This window comes from Lotus japonicus, chromosome 4, assembly GCF_012489685.1.
Source record: "Lotus japonicus ecotype B-129 chromosome 4, LjGifu_v1.2".
NCBI lineage: Eukaryota > Viridiplantae > Streptophyta > Magnoliopsida > Fabales > Fabaceae > Lotus > Lotus japonicus.
Window position 1 is genome coordinate 69,450,697 of NC_080044.1, and position 15,677 is coordinate 69,466,373.

Consider the following 15,677-nt stretch of genomic DNA (forward strand, 5'->3'; position numbering starts at 1 on the left):
AAGAATTTAGTAATTCAGGGTAAGGACCCGGAATTCAAGGTAGGGAGTGACAATATCCTGCGATGCAAGGATAGAGTGTGCGTACCTAACAACCCTGACTTAAGGAGGTTGATTATGGACGAAGGTCACAAAAGCAAGTTGAGCATTCACCCTGGAATGAAAAAGATGTATCAGGACTTGAAGGTGAATTTTGGTGGCCAGGGATGAAGAGACAAGTGGCAGAATATGTAGCTGCATGTTTAATCTGTCAAAAGGCGAAGGTGGAACATCAGAAATCTTCGGGTATGCTACAAAGTTTGGATGTACCTCAATGGAAATGGGATAGCATATCGATGGATTTTGTCGTGGCGTTGCCAAGAACTCAAAAGGGATATGATTCGATTTGGGTAGTCGTGGACCGATTGACTAAGTCAGCTCATTTCATACCTGTGAGAACTACGTACAACGTGGATAAGCTATCAGAGATTTATATAGCTGAGATTGTGCGACGTCATGGAGTGCCAACAAGTATCGTTTCCGATAGAGACCCGAAGTTTACTTCACATTTGTGGGGAGCTCTTCATAATGCTTTGGGAACGAGGCTGAGATTAAGTTCTGCTTATCATCCACAGACTGATGGGCAAACTGAGAGAACTATCCAATCATTGGAGGATTTGCTACGAGCTTGCGTGTTAGACAACAAGGGCAGTTGGGATACCCTATTGCCACTGATTGAGTTCACATACAACAACAGTTTTCATACGACCATAGGCATGGCACCGTATGAGGCTTTGTATGGCCGCAAGTGTAGAACACCTTTATGTTGGTATCAAGATGGAGAGAATTTGTTAGTAGGACCGGAACTTCTGCAACAGACAACTGAGAAGATTAAACAGATCAGAGAGAAGATGAAGGCTTCTCAGAGTAGACAGAAGAGCTATGCAGATCAAAGGCGCAGAACCCTGGAATTCGAAGAAGGAGATCATGTGTTTCTGCGAGTTACCCAGACTACAGGAGTTGGTCGAGCAATCAAGTCAAGAAAGCTGACGCCAAAGTTCATTGGACCTTATCAGATTACTCGTCGTGTAGGACCGGTAGTTTATCAGATCGCACTACCGCCTTTTCTATCAAACATTCACGATGTATTCCATGTGTCACAACTGCGGAAGTATATTTCTGATCCGACGCACGTCATCGAGCTGGATGACATTGAGTTGAAGGATAACTTGTCTTTCGAGACACCGCCAATCAGCATTGGTGACACAAGGATAAAGCAGTTGAGGGGAAAAGAGATCGAGTTAGTGAAGGTTATTTGGAACAAGGACACCGGCGATGCGACGTGGGAGCTGAAGGAAAAGATCAAGGAACAGTACCCAGAACTTTTTACTGACCCTTAAGTTTCGAGGTCGAAACTTTCTTTTTGGAGGGTAGTAATGTAAGGCCCAAGTTTTAACGCTTTGGATAAGTGAATAAAATAAAAGAGTTATTTGATTAAGATAAATTTGGGAAGGAAAAAGGTTCAGGAAAAGTCCAAGAATTTATCGAAAAACCGAAAGAGTTATAGCACGACTAACATACGCTTAATCCTAGGTCAAAGGTATTAGTGAATAGTTAATTTACGCTTTAGGACACGATGGAAACTAATTCCAAAAATCCTCAGAGAAATGTTAGAACTTCTCTTTTCCGTCCTTAAACAATTATTTCGATGCGAAATCCTGGAAAGTACGAACGTCAAATTCCAATTCTCGGAAGTTTGCCGAAACGGAATCCCTGATAGTTCGAGAAACCTAAGATCGACAGACGATGAAGATTTTTTCTATTCGGAGCTGCAAATGAAGATTCCACCCGCGTTCTCCTATTTCTCTCGTCATTCCCAATCTTTCTTCAGAAGGAAGTTTTCTCATCCGACGATCACTGCAAAAAGTAGTTTTTCGGGATAAACCGACTTACACCGACTTATGCCGATTTTGGATCTTTTGGTTTAATTCCAAGAATCCTGTTTTGAGTTCTGGAATTCTGTCGCCAGAACCTATCTTAGAATGCGCAGAGGAACGCGCAGGAAAAATCGGAATCGCAAAAAAATCATTTTTCCGCTTTTTCCAAAACCTATAAATAGCTTGAAAATTAGATTTTTGCAAAAAAATACCCATTTTCCCTCCCCCAAAACCGTGAGCAGCTAGAGAGAAAGAGAGGATCCGGATTTTTGCGAATCTTTGCCCGTTTTCTTCACCGATCGTTGCTAATCGAAGACCTTGAGGTAGGTAAACTATATCTCGCTTCTGATCGTCAGATCTGTCGACTTTTTCTATGTTTTTCTGAGCTCAAAGTTTGGAGCTTTTTGTAAAATTGTCCAAATAGCTTGATTTCAGTGTCTAAACTTCTTCCCTGCATGCTCCTGAGCGTGTTCTGCGGATTAGATTTTGTCAAATGTCGACGAAATGCCGCCGGGATCAATTTCTACCTTAAATACCCATTTTTCGGTAAAGTCGCAACCTTTAAGCTCTAATCTATCGACTTGGCTTAGTGCTAGTAGGATTTGTCGTCATAAACGTCGTTGTGGACGTCTCCATCCAATCTGTTTTTCAAAAATCCAATTTTGAAATTTTGAGCTAAAAATAATGACCAAACTACCCCTATATCAGTTTTCGATCCGAAAATTTTTCCGAGCTTAGAACCGTCTTAGTTACGGCTTATGTTAACCTAGGAACCAAGTTTGATCGAAGAAAAATCGACCCTCCCAATTAAGGAAAGTGGCCGAGAGCTATACCAAGGGGGAAGGAAATCCGACTTTTTCGAAAACTTGTCTTAACGCGTTAGATTGTCGTACCACAGAGTTTGTAATGTAACGTGTAACCCTAGGACTTATTGCTTGCTGAGTTTCTGACTCAATGTGTTGATTTCTGTGATTTTGGCTTAAGGTTCTTTTGAGGAGTTTCCTGGAGATCAAGGCGAGGAACGTGAAGGAGGTTGTGAGGAAAACGCTGGAGGAGTTACAGGTGAGGGCTACTCTCTGAATTACTAGATAATGCTTTAGGTGTCGATGAAATTCGACTTGATTTATGTGTTATGCACCTAATTGCTAAATGTCTGAAATGATTTCTGAGGCTTCGGCCGAACTTGTTGAGTACTTGATGCCATGATATTGTGTGCTAAATGATTCACATGCTATGTGCTACATGGTTAACTTAGGATGTGTTGGAATATGTTGTTTATGCCTATTGGTTGAGCTGTTTCATTGATGCTATTCCACTCGTGCCTATGTTTCTGGAAAGTGAGGATTACGGGCAAGTCATGCCGAATTTTTATGAGATTTTGAGAGAGTTTTAAAGGACGAACGGAGTTCGGACCTTGTTATGTTTTAATGGATCGAGACCTTCTCAGGGAATTATTTGAGATTATGGGATCTCTAAAAACTCTTAGGAAGTATTATAAGATTAAAATGAAAACTATTTTATCACGGAAAACTCATAAGACATTAATCAATTTCTAAATCCTTTGAACAATAATGATACCCTTAGATAAGAGCTTAGAGCCTGAATATTAGTTTGGGAAATATGAGAAGTGTCGTCGAGTCCAAGTCTTGAGGAAACTTACAAGTTTCCGAGTATGCTTATACTTTTTCGCTCGATGAGCAGTTTAATGTTTGGCTATCTAAAGTTTAGCCGGAGACTATAAGTTTCCAAGTACTTCGGTACCTTTTCGCTCGATGAGCAGTTTATTGATTGGCTATCTAAAGTTTAGCCGGGAACCATGAGTTCCAAAGTATCTTCTTCTTCTTTTGATTAATTCATTTTGTCGCAGAATCGACGTTTGCCTTAGGGTAGGTTTTTTTAGAGACAATAAGTTAGCTAGAACACGTGACGACGTGTCGAGTGAGGTCGGAGACGTTGTTTGGCTAATCACTTGCATTCATGCACTCATTTTGAGGTTAATACACGGCGGATTACCGGACCTCGGTGGATTCCAAAATGGTCATAAGACCCGGATTTCCATATTTAGGACACTACGGTGGTCCTCAGTAGCAGACGGAATGGCAGACCTACGGGTTCACTGCTGATCTGACTACTTTTGTGTGGTGTAAGAGACGCCCGAGCGGAATGGTCCCACTTTGGCCGGTGTTAGGGCTGACTCGATGGTGTCCATCCTTCTTCCGGAATGCATTTTGTTACCCAGCATTGCATTTCATGCAACATACATGCTGACTTAGTTGCTGAGTGTGATTGGTACCTGTTTATCCTACTTGAGGCATGCTAATTGTTGTTATTATCTTTATATTCATTGTGATATATGCAACCCTAGGATGTTATCCCTAAACGTATAAGCCTGAGAGGCTAAATAATTATTACCCTATATATCTGGTTTTATTATTTATATAATTCTTTGGAGTTGACCCTCGCGTCTTCTGTGTGTGTTTGGGCGGACTACGCCATTGTCAGTTGAGTATGGCGGACCGGTTCACGATGGTTCACCCTTCAGGGGAAACTAGGTTGAAGAAGCTTGATCAGGAGGACTACGGTTCAGGGGTGGTCGACCCCGCTGGCCACCGAGCGACTTACTCGAGATGGGATTAGTGTAGGAGTAGTGTCGATGCTCTGACCGTCATGCTTCAGTTTTGGGGACAGGGTAGTTTCCTACCGGTAGCTTTTTGTGTGGTTTCCTATGGAGATCACAGAGAGCTGGTTGGATTTAGGGGGTCTTTTCTTAGGCCGCTGGGCCAACTTGTTCTCAGATTTTGAGGTTTAGTGTTGCGGACACAGTATTTTTACCTTGGTTTGTACTTTTGCCTACGGGCGTTACTCTCTTTTACTTTCCGTCACTGGAGGTTTACTCGTGACGTGGTTTACAACTTACAGTGGGGGCTGTAATCATATTGTATATTAGTTCTGTTATCTTCGTTTTAGAGTTTCATCTCTTTCTGTCTTTACTTACATTATCGAAAAAAAAATAATTCACGTTTTTCCGCTTAAGTTATTTCTTTGGTTACTAAAGTGACGCCACCGAAATCGGGGTGTTACAGATATAAACAATTGTGGTACTCTAACGTGTTTTTCTGAGTGTGCTATTTACAGGCACTGACCTTAATTCAATCCCACACAAATCAGAAGCACTATGCATAGAGAGTGACCCGAGAAACGCTTTCGCATTCACCATGTTCAATATGAACAGTGGAAAAGCTTCAGAAGTTCTGAAGCTACACAAACTCTGATGTGGACTCAGTCACTAGAAGCTCTGAAGATCAAGAAAGTCTGATAATCAAGAAACACTGAAGGTTTAGATGTTCTGATGGTGTAGAAGACTTTGAAGATCCAGAAGCTGAATAGTGAAAACTCTGATGTCCAGAAGCAAGAAACTCTGAAGACCATGTACTTCCCTCTGAGTTCAGAATCAGAAGATACAACGGTCAGAGGATCTGTGCTTTCCCTCTGACTCTGATCAACCGCCTTCACAAGTTCCAACATGAAGCTTTCTCCTGATCAGAAGTCTCCTAGGTTTAAAGGTCAAGACACTATCCAAGTACAAAAGCAGCTGTACCTTCCTGACGACCTACCTAACGTCTCAGCCACAGCAGAAGCTGGAATTTCCAGAACTGCCCTCCAACGGTAGCATTTCCCATGCAACGTTCAACCCTAATCCTTGGAGTATAAATAGTGACTGAAGATTGAAAGAAGCGGTTAGAAGCATTATACACGCGCAAGACATATTCAAATAATTCTAAGCTTTCTTTCATCTGAAATTCATTGTGTTTACTATTAGCTTTTCAGAAGCAAATCTCTTGTAAACAATTCTTTGATAAACAGTTTGTTTAGTTCCTTTAGGAGATCAAGGTTGATCGGATCCTAGAGAAGACTAAGAGAGTGAATCTTAGTGTGAGCTAAGTCAGTGTAATTGTTAGTCACTTGTAGGTTTCAAGTGCAGTTGTAACACTTTACCTGATTAGTGGATTGCCTTCATTCTAAGAAGGAAGAAATCACCTTAACGGGTGGACTGAAGTAGCTTGAGCGATTTATCAAGTGAACCAGGATAAAATCCTTGTGTGCTTTTCTATCTCTCATCTTTTAGTACTTAGTGATCGAAAAGATTTGATAAAATCTTTAAGGTGGAAGTTTTATCTTGAAAACGTTATTCAAACCCCCCCCTTTCTACCGTTTTTCATACCTTCAGCTTAGTGTCCTAATTTTTACATCCTCTTTGAAGCATTGTATCTGTTCATGTGCTTTTTATTTGGCAGAAGAAATGTTATTGTTCTAGTGCAGTTAGGAGGCACTTATCCTATTCTATGAGCTTTTCTAATTCTTCTCCTCTCACGGGTTATTATTATTTACTCTTTCTGCATCATTGGAGACCACGATATTGGCTCTCTACAGTGCAACGTGTAGATTTAATAGGTTGGTATGGATTCCTATAATTTAAAAATTAAATGGATTTTGATGTCCCCCTCTTTGTTTGTTCTTCATATTCCTATATCCTAGAAATTAACTCATAACTTGTCATCAAGATATAAATATTAATGTGTGTGGGTCAAACTGCATTGCAAGCATTTCCATAGCAAAATTTAAAAATTGAGAACGCAATTTAAGTCAGTTAGAAGGTAACAATGAGAAGAGTGATTAAATCAATGAGAATAGTGATTAAATCAATATGCGTGAGGAAGTCCTTTTTTATGAAATTCAATTGATCTTTAGCTTATTAATGATTAAAAAAGTTTATCTAACAGCTTCAAATGATCTTTAGCTTATTACAAATTACAATCATATTCTTCTTCTCAAAAGAAGACGAAGAGTAGAATAATTCAAGAGTGATAAATTGAAGAAGACACGTGGAACATGATAACTGAGCGATAAATTAGACATCATAAGTGAGGCATAGTAATGCAATGAGAATGTACAATGCATCTGCATCCACTTTTCCAAATAGATGACAATTTTTGAAATCTTTCATCAGCTGATTCACTTTCATCTTAAAAATGCGAACTAAAATATATGGACGCTCATTTGGCCGAGATCCTCTTGACTCAACAAACAATTTGATTTCTGGTCAATTGGTATTGCATGTCATAGTTATGAACAAATTTGGGGATCCAAATCTCTTGCAAATTGCTGTCATAGTGTCTTGACAATATTTGAACATGTATCGCGTGCTTCCCATATATGAAGCTGGCAATATGATGCGCTTTCCAGTTGCTGCAGCTTCGGTCTAGCCCCTAGAGAACGCTTCATGTAATCTATAATAAACCTCAGATCTGATCTTAATTTGATTATATCTCACCTAATTTAACCGTTGAGATTCTGTCATGAAATATGCATCAACGATAAATTGTTGAAAGAGTCGTCCAGTGCGGACTACACTGGTATATTCAATGCATCTATCCTGAATACGAAAAACAACAAAGCCTTTAAGAGTAACAATGTGTCTTTTGTTATATTGATCCTCCACGATAGGTTCCTTGTACGGGAGTCTGCTTGATAGTCATATTCTCCATATGGAAATAACAAAGGATAATGCAGGGGGGTGTAAGAAACATGATTCTCGTACAACCTTGTGAATATACCTGTAATGTCCTGTACAACAACATCTTGTTCGCAGTCTAAATTATTAAAGTCTCTCACAATCAAAACAGTCACTGTATTAACACCAAGAAATTGTATAATTTTGATCTAATTTTTGTAGGGTACGAAACGAACCTAACATGATGCAATCTGTTTAATGTCTCGTTAAGATATCGTAGATATACAGCTCCCAATCTTGTGGTAATTTTGTCCACTCAAAATGAATTGCAGAGGTCCACCACCATCATTTCATGGAGACTCAACTTTACCACCCATTGACGTAAAAGAAAATAGATTGTTGTATGCTCTTATATTTTCTTTGAAGTGTATAGACATTGGATCGACTCCAGTCATTAGACTAAACAATAAATCAGGTGGTCTTTGCAAGAAAGGTAGTTGCACTTTTCATTTTAAGTAGCATAATGAAAACTCCGAATTTGGAGTATTTTTAGATTTCTCACTTGTTTCCTCATACTACATCGTTGCAAAACAGAAGGAACACTCATGTCCTGGCTCACTAAAGATCAACAGTACTAACTAATAATGATGTTGTAAATCAAAAACTAATATTTATTTAATTCACAAAAATTTATATGCTCATCATATCCATTTTAAAACCAATCTAATATTAATTATATTTTAAAAAAATTATATACTAATAAAATTCAAATTTTAAAATCTAAAATTCATATTCTCCCCCTTCTATAGCTTGGCATATTTTCAACTAAGAATCCTTGATTGGCTAGAAAAATAATTAATGTGCTATTATTTTCTATTTATTTTTAATTACTATTTTCAAATTTCATATACATGAGTGGAGAGAAATTCAATATTATGTTTCATGTGAAATTCAAATTTCTCAAAAGGTATTGAATTAAAAAAAAAAAACTGTATAATTTCAAAATTATTGGAACCTGGTAACTGATTTCAAATTTTTAATTTATTTTTTCTTTAAATTTTTTCTTTAAAAATTATTAATGATTAATTTTATAAATAATTTCGAATTTGAATAATTTTACATTATTTAATATGATCTTCCAAACCTGTCTAGTTGACTAATTTTGCATTAAGTATTATTAAATTGAATTTTTTTTTGAAATAATGAGATTCTTAATCAATTAAATTTCAAACTAAAAATAACGTGAATAACTTTTCATATAATTATAACATATTAAAACATGCTATTTATAACCTATTAATTAAAAAACTGCTATTTATGACCTATTAATTATTCAAATTCGAAATCCACTTAATGAGTTAATAATATTTTAATGCTTTTGAAAAATTTGGAGTGGTTGAAAATAATACTTAGTTAAATCAATCATTACTTTTTTAGTTTTTAAAAGTATTACTATGTTTTACGCTTGAAGTGTTAAAAAAAACTAAAAAAAATTCCTAGCTTTAAAATAAAAACTTTTTTTTTGAGTTAATAATATTTTACATTTTTTTGGAAAATTTTGGAGTAAACAAAAATATTAATGTATTCAATGCGATTATAAATAGTATAAACCTCAAAATTAATGGGCTAGAAAGAATTCGAAGAAATTAGATTAATTAATTGAATATGGTCAAAATTTATGTTTTCCTCTTGTAAAAAAAAACCTCAAAATTAATAGGTTAGAATTTTTCTTTTGAAGGAATGAGTTTTTTTTGTTTTAGAGGAAAAATGAATGACTTAGAAAGTGACATGAGCATAAATTTCTAGAAAATGAGGTAAGTCAAATATGAAGAGTGGGATTTCAAAACATAAATTAAGAAATGAAGAATAGAGGCACCCGAAGTAAAAGCAAGTCTGATTGCCGCGGGACAAAGAAATCATAGAGGAGAATAAGACTGCAACACTCAACGAAATTCGAAAAGAAAGGTTAAAATGCATGAAACAAAAAAGTAGTTGAATACAAAGGTACCTAGAAGAAAAAACACTCGTGGTGTATGCCAATATAGTTGAGAATAATTCAATATATAGTGTGTAAGTGAACCAAAATGAATAGGATAATAAGGCATAATTTTGAAATTTAGGGATTTGAATGGGGATTGAGAATTTTGAGTCAATGATTTAATTTTTTAATTTATTGAGTCATCAAATTGGATCAATGAAAAGTCATCAATATGGACCAATCAAAAACATACATTTGAAAAATCGTTTTAACAACCAATAGAAGAAAAACATGTGGCATTTAAGTTGCATCAAACAAAGTTTAAGAAATGTGTTAGTCTAGAAAAGGTCCACCTTTAATTCCTCACCAATTGTGATTATTTTAAACGGATACCAATGGGGTCCTTCAGATTCATTTCCCACACAAAACATATTGTTGCAGCTTTCTGCGTGGAATATCTTTGCTTCGCACGCAAAGCTTTAAGAAATGACCCATTGTCCAATTGCCCCATTCTCTTTACACCAATATTGGTACAACGACTTGACCTTCCTGCAATTCCCTGCAAGAAAGAAAGAGAGATTATAAATAGATCTAACAAAAAGTTTTTGGGAAATAAAAAATGAAAGAAAGAGCACATAAAATATATGATGAATAACAAATAAGCAGTAAATATATCTACACCGCAAAAAATAACTCCTTTAAACTTAGCAATTCAATATAAAGAAATGAACCAAATACATTTTAGTAATACATCTCAATATGATAAACTAAACCATGAAATCCTTATGGTTTCTGAAACCATAAAAACTAAAACACGAAATAAGAGGTTTTCTCAAAGGTAATGGGTATTGTGTTGGTGGTTGAATTGTTATGATAATGTCAATTTATACTACTTTGATTACGTAAAGGCGGGATTAATTGAAACAAAAAAATTTAAATTTTTTCAATCAAAAACACACTGATTTCGTTAGCTATTTTCCATATTTAACAATGCTACATATTATTGTTGTTGACTTTTAGTAATAAAACCATTTTCTTTACATAAAAAAAAAAGTTAAACAGGTAAAACTTGTAAACGCGTGGAAAAAAAATGGACCACTGTGTTATATTTTCAATTTTATTCAATGTTATTAATGTGCCATTAAAGATTATTGTAATCACATATGCAATTGATTCAAATTTTAAACCAATATTAATAATTATTTTGTAAACAATGAGGCCTTGAAAGAAATTTCCACAATCACGTAAATCTTGCATTGATTCAAATTCTGAAATTAAGGGGGATCGACATAACACTGATTTCGTAAAAAAAAAAATCTGAAAATGTAACGGTTAATAAATTTTTGTTTTTGACTATGAAAAATTAAATGTAATATACCATGATTAACGGTTAAATTGTGGACCATTCTGAAAAATTCAATATTTGTGATTTTCATTAATGCATACATAAAAAAATTATGAATTTACTTATTTAATGATTAATGTTGTAATTAATGTCGACCAATAAAAAATTAAGGATTTGGACTAATGAAAAATGGACATGTGGAAAATCAAGTAAAACAACCAATAAAAACATGACATGTGGAAATTATAAAGCATCATGGCCTACTTTGGTGGATGAGCTTTATATATTATTAAGATTATTCATAACTTTCATATAATAGGAAAAACCAACGGATAAATTCATAACACATAATATATTTTTCTAAGGCAAAATGATTATATATCGTGAAAATGAGAAAAACTCACTGGAGAGAAAAGAATGGGAGTGAACCTAACATAAAGAGGGACCCAGAGCCTCTTCTAATTAGAAAAACAAAAGCTCACCAAAATAAAAGCCCATCATAACACATTATATTATACTGACAAAAAAACACATTATATTATAAACTAATCGAATAAAAATATAATTGTGGCGCACGTTGAAAAGAGTTAAATATTTTTTTAATTTGATTTCCTCTTGTAACAAAAAAAAATATTTTTTTAATTTTATTTTTTCAAATATTATAATAGGTGATAGATATAAAGTATTAAAGAAAAAATATTTTCCTATATGTAACCAATTTTTTTATAATTGTAAAATAGCTTTATTTTATATAAAATATATCTTAAAGAAATATGATTCTTCTGTTATATATATAGCGCTACAAATATTTTTTTTACCCATAAACAAACTTCCTAATACGATATATCTTCAATAATAATCATAATCCTCACCCATCAATTATTAGCAGAACATGTACATTACCAAATTGCAAGTGGTCTTTTGAAGCATCATATTGTATATAGTTCTACACCCTTTACCTATAGATTATAACAAAGTAATCTTCCCAAGTACCAGAAAAAAATTATAACAAAGTACAAAGTGAAAAATATCATAACAAATAATATAGTTAATCTATATATATTAGAAAAGAACAACTTCTAGCATGACGTGTCGCTCTCACAAGCCAAGTTAGTGACGTGTCGCTCCCATATTAATTCTCATAAAAATTATTCCACGTGTCAATTTGTTAGAGGATATAATTTTCAATTGATATATATTTTAATTTTATATATTCTAACCTAATTAATTGATATTATTTTAGAAGATATAATTTTCAATTGATATATGTTTTAATTTTATATATTCTAAAATAATTGATTGATATTATTTTAAAAGATAAGATTTGGTCTTTTAATTTATTTTAAATTTATTTTTAGAATAAATTGATGAATTTTTATTGAATTTTCAAATTTTTTATTAATTCGGGATTTTATGAGTTTTTATTGTGATTTGCTAGATTTTGTTAGTTTTTATCTATCTTTATTTAATACCATTTTTAATATTAGATTTGATTGAGATTTAGGTTGTTAATTTCTTAATTTTATTTTAATTTATCTTATCATTTATTTTAAATCCAGAAAATACTTTATTTTATTTTAGATTCACTTTTAGAGTATATTAATTAAATTTTCTTAAATTTTCAGATTTTTATGCACAACTTACTAATTTTTTTTTAATGATGCACAAGTCAGTCAAATTGATGAAAGCATATGAAGAACTCACATTTAATCTTCATGAGTATGGTTAGCTCATTCTTAAGGTTGGTTCATGTTTTCCTCAAACTCATTAGTTTTGCATATACTCATGTTTTAGTATGTCAATTGGGTGACTTATCTTACTTTACTCTATATATTTCCTTAAGTTCAATTTAAATTGATTGTAAAAGTATAAGTTTATTGGTGAAGTAACCACAATTATTTTGGGTGAGAGAATTATTTTGTTTTTTTCTTACATATATAGATAATTTGCTGGGGTGCGCACATATGGGGCAATACATCATTTTTTGTTTCTCTTGACTGAAATGTTCCTTTGATTTTTTGTTTCACAAGGGCTCTACCCCAAGATTCACAAATACACTAAATACAATTCTTTCACCACAGTCCTTTCAAATTGGTGAAAGAGGGTATTTTGTTCTTCAAGACTTCATTTTGGGTTTCTGTTTCAATCTTCTTCATGAATTGATTTTGTTTTTCAACTAATTGTAAGATGTCATATGCTTTAAGGATTTCTGCTTTTATCTTCTTAATCAAAAGCAAAAGTATTGAGGAAAAGAAAATCTTCTAGGGTGCAGAATATTCACTAATTGGAAAAAAAAATAACACGTGTCATTCTCAGATTAATTCTCATAAAAAAATACATTTTAAAATTTTAGATTTGATTAGGATTTATGTTGTTTATTTCTTGATTTTATCTTAATTTATTTTTGATTTATTTTTAGAGTAAAAAAATACATTTTTAAATTTTAGATTTGATTAGGATTTAGGTGGTTTATTTCTTGATTTTATCTTAATTTATTTATTATTTATTTTTAGAGTATTAATTAATATATTCCAAACTTTTTTTTAAAAAAAGAGTGAGTTTGAAAGCTATAGCTTAAGTTAATTTGTCAATATATTCCCAAATAATAATAATAATAATAATAATAATAATAATAATAATAATAATAATAATAATAATAATAATGATAACATGTGTGTGCGGATATGGGCCTGGGCCGGTTGGGTACTATAGTACCCATACCCGCACCCATACCCTCTATTTTTTGCGGGTAATTATCTATATTCAACCTCATATCCATTTAGCGGTTTTTTACCCTACCCATAGTGGATATTTTTTGCGGGTACCCTATGATTTTGAGACTCATTGTCATCCATAGATTTAGATTTTGGCAAAGATGGATAGCTTCCTATAATGACATTGAATTGTCTAAAGGTGGAGAGCTTCGAGTTGCTACCCACGTGAGTATGGAGACAAGTACATGTAATTTTTAAAAACGCTGGTATGGAGATGGTACTATAGTACCTACCCATTGTCATCCCTACTTAGTTGGAATAAACACAATAATGTTATACTTTATGATATATCTTACACAATCCTGATTTGTGCTATTATCACATTAATTTTTGTTTAAGATTAATATGTTGATAATTCCTTATATCTATGATTTGTGTTATCGTCTTCATATTTACAAAGAATGTGAAATGAGTTCCTCTTGGTCTCAATCGGGCTTAGAAGAGAAGTCTTTATGTCCACTTTACTCATCAATTCTGATTTTTCTATTTCATTCGTTGTTTAATATATTTTTAATAATCAAAGTATTAATTAATGTATCAAATACAATAGACATATTTCTCGTGTAACGTGCGGGTAAAAAACACTAGTTAGTGATTAAAACTAAAAAAGTAATTAAACCACGAAGCGGTTAGTTCAAGTGATACATATTTGATTCTTCTTAAGTAAGGTGGTATTGAAATTGAGTATTGTAAGTATATAGAAGCCGGAAAAAAAAATTATATTCAAGATTTAGACAAGATTATCTTCGGTAGAAAATACATGTATTAAATATATATAAAAAAAAATCTAAGAATGAAGTTTAGCAATGATTGACACAATAATCAAAAGAGTTAGTGAAGATATTGTGCCTTGTATTTGATCAAGTTCAATTGTACAAGATCTACGTATACCAACCGTACCTTCACTTTTAGATCCCTTAAGAATTAAGATCTCATAAAGGTAAGACAGCTTGATGGCACTCTGTTGGGAGAACAAGCTTGGAAAATCTCAGCCTTCACCACTCACGGTTATGGCTAGCTGCCTCTGCATAAAGATCAACAAAAATGCACATATACTAACTAAAAATACATATCCTATACTATCCTACCTAAAGCTGAAAAGTAACCCTACAAAGCTTGCTTTGGAATTTTTCTTTACTTCTAACAAATCTTCCATTTCTCCCTTTTGATAAATCTATACGGTACAAAGTACGCGGTCCATCTTTACATGTATTAAACAAGTGGTTTAAGTATTATTTTAAGCAATTTTTTAATGCTACTTAGGCATAGTTGCATTACTAGCTAATTAAGGATAAAGACATCTAAAATTTACCCTATTCCTAATGTGTGTGAACAGAATAATGGCAGAGTTTGTGGAGGGTTGTATACAACTCATGTTGGACTGAAATGACAACCAACCATATTAATCACATTTTTCAGCCTTACATGCATTAATGGACATTATGAGTTTTATTGAATAGGCAGTTCTAAAAATTTAAGCAAAAGATATACTGTACCCTAAAATGAGTTTAAAGGTGAGGACATGTACTCTTTACAGACATTTTTTTTATATCTCTAATTGGAGGATGACAGAGTTCACTGCCCCGAAGAATTAATTTTAATTTCTTTATCAACTATATATACAACCATCGAAAAAAAAATCAACTATATATACTTTTATATAATTTTTTTTTATTATGTATAAAAAAAATCCTGAATAGGTTTTTGGTAAGATGGTAAAACACCAATACGTTGTTTGCTCGGGTTATGCTAGTTCTCTTTTAATTTAAGTAAGGTTTTATGTTTGAATTTTGTAGATACGGATAAACATTGCTTTAAAGAGTTAGCTCTACCATTATGAGTATTTCCAACTCGAACAAGATTGTTTCTCACGAAAAGTACTTATACCAAAACAAAAAATGTTGAGACTAAATCACTAGTTTTGGTAGAGTTATAGCCTGCATTTCAAATTCTAAAATTATATCATTAGTCATATGTTTCCTGACAAATATTTTATGCAAATTAATTCTAGCATATAAGATAATATACTGAAGATAACATGTATTAAATATGGAGTAGTAGTAAAAATATGGTTCGTAGATGACCAATTTTTAACATAATTCACATAAAATTATCATAAGTCACAACCTATCATGTTTTTTTTATTGGAGGTAAA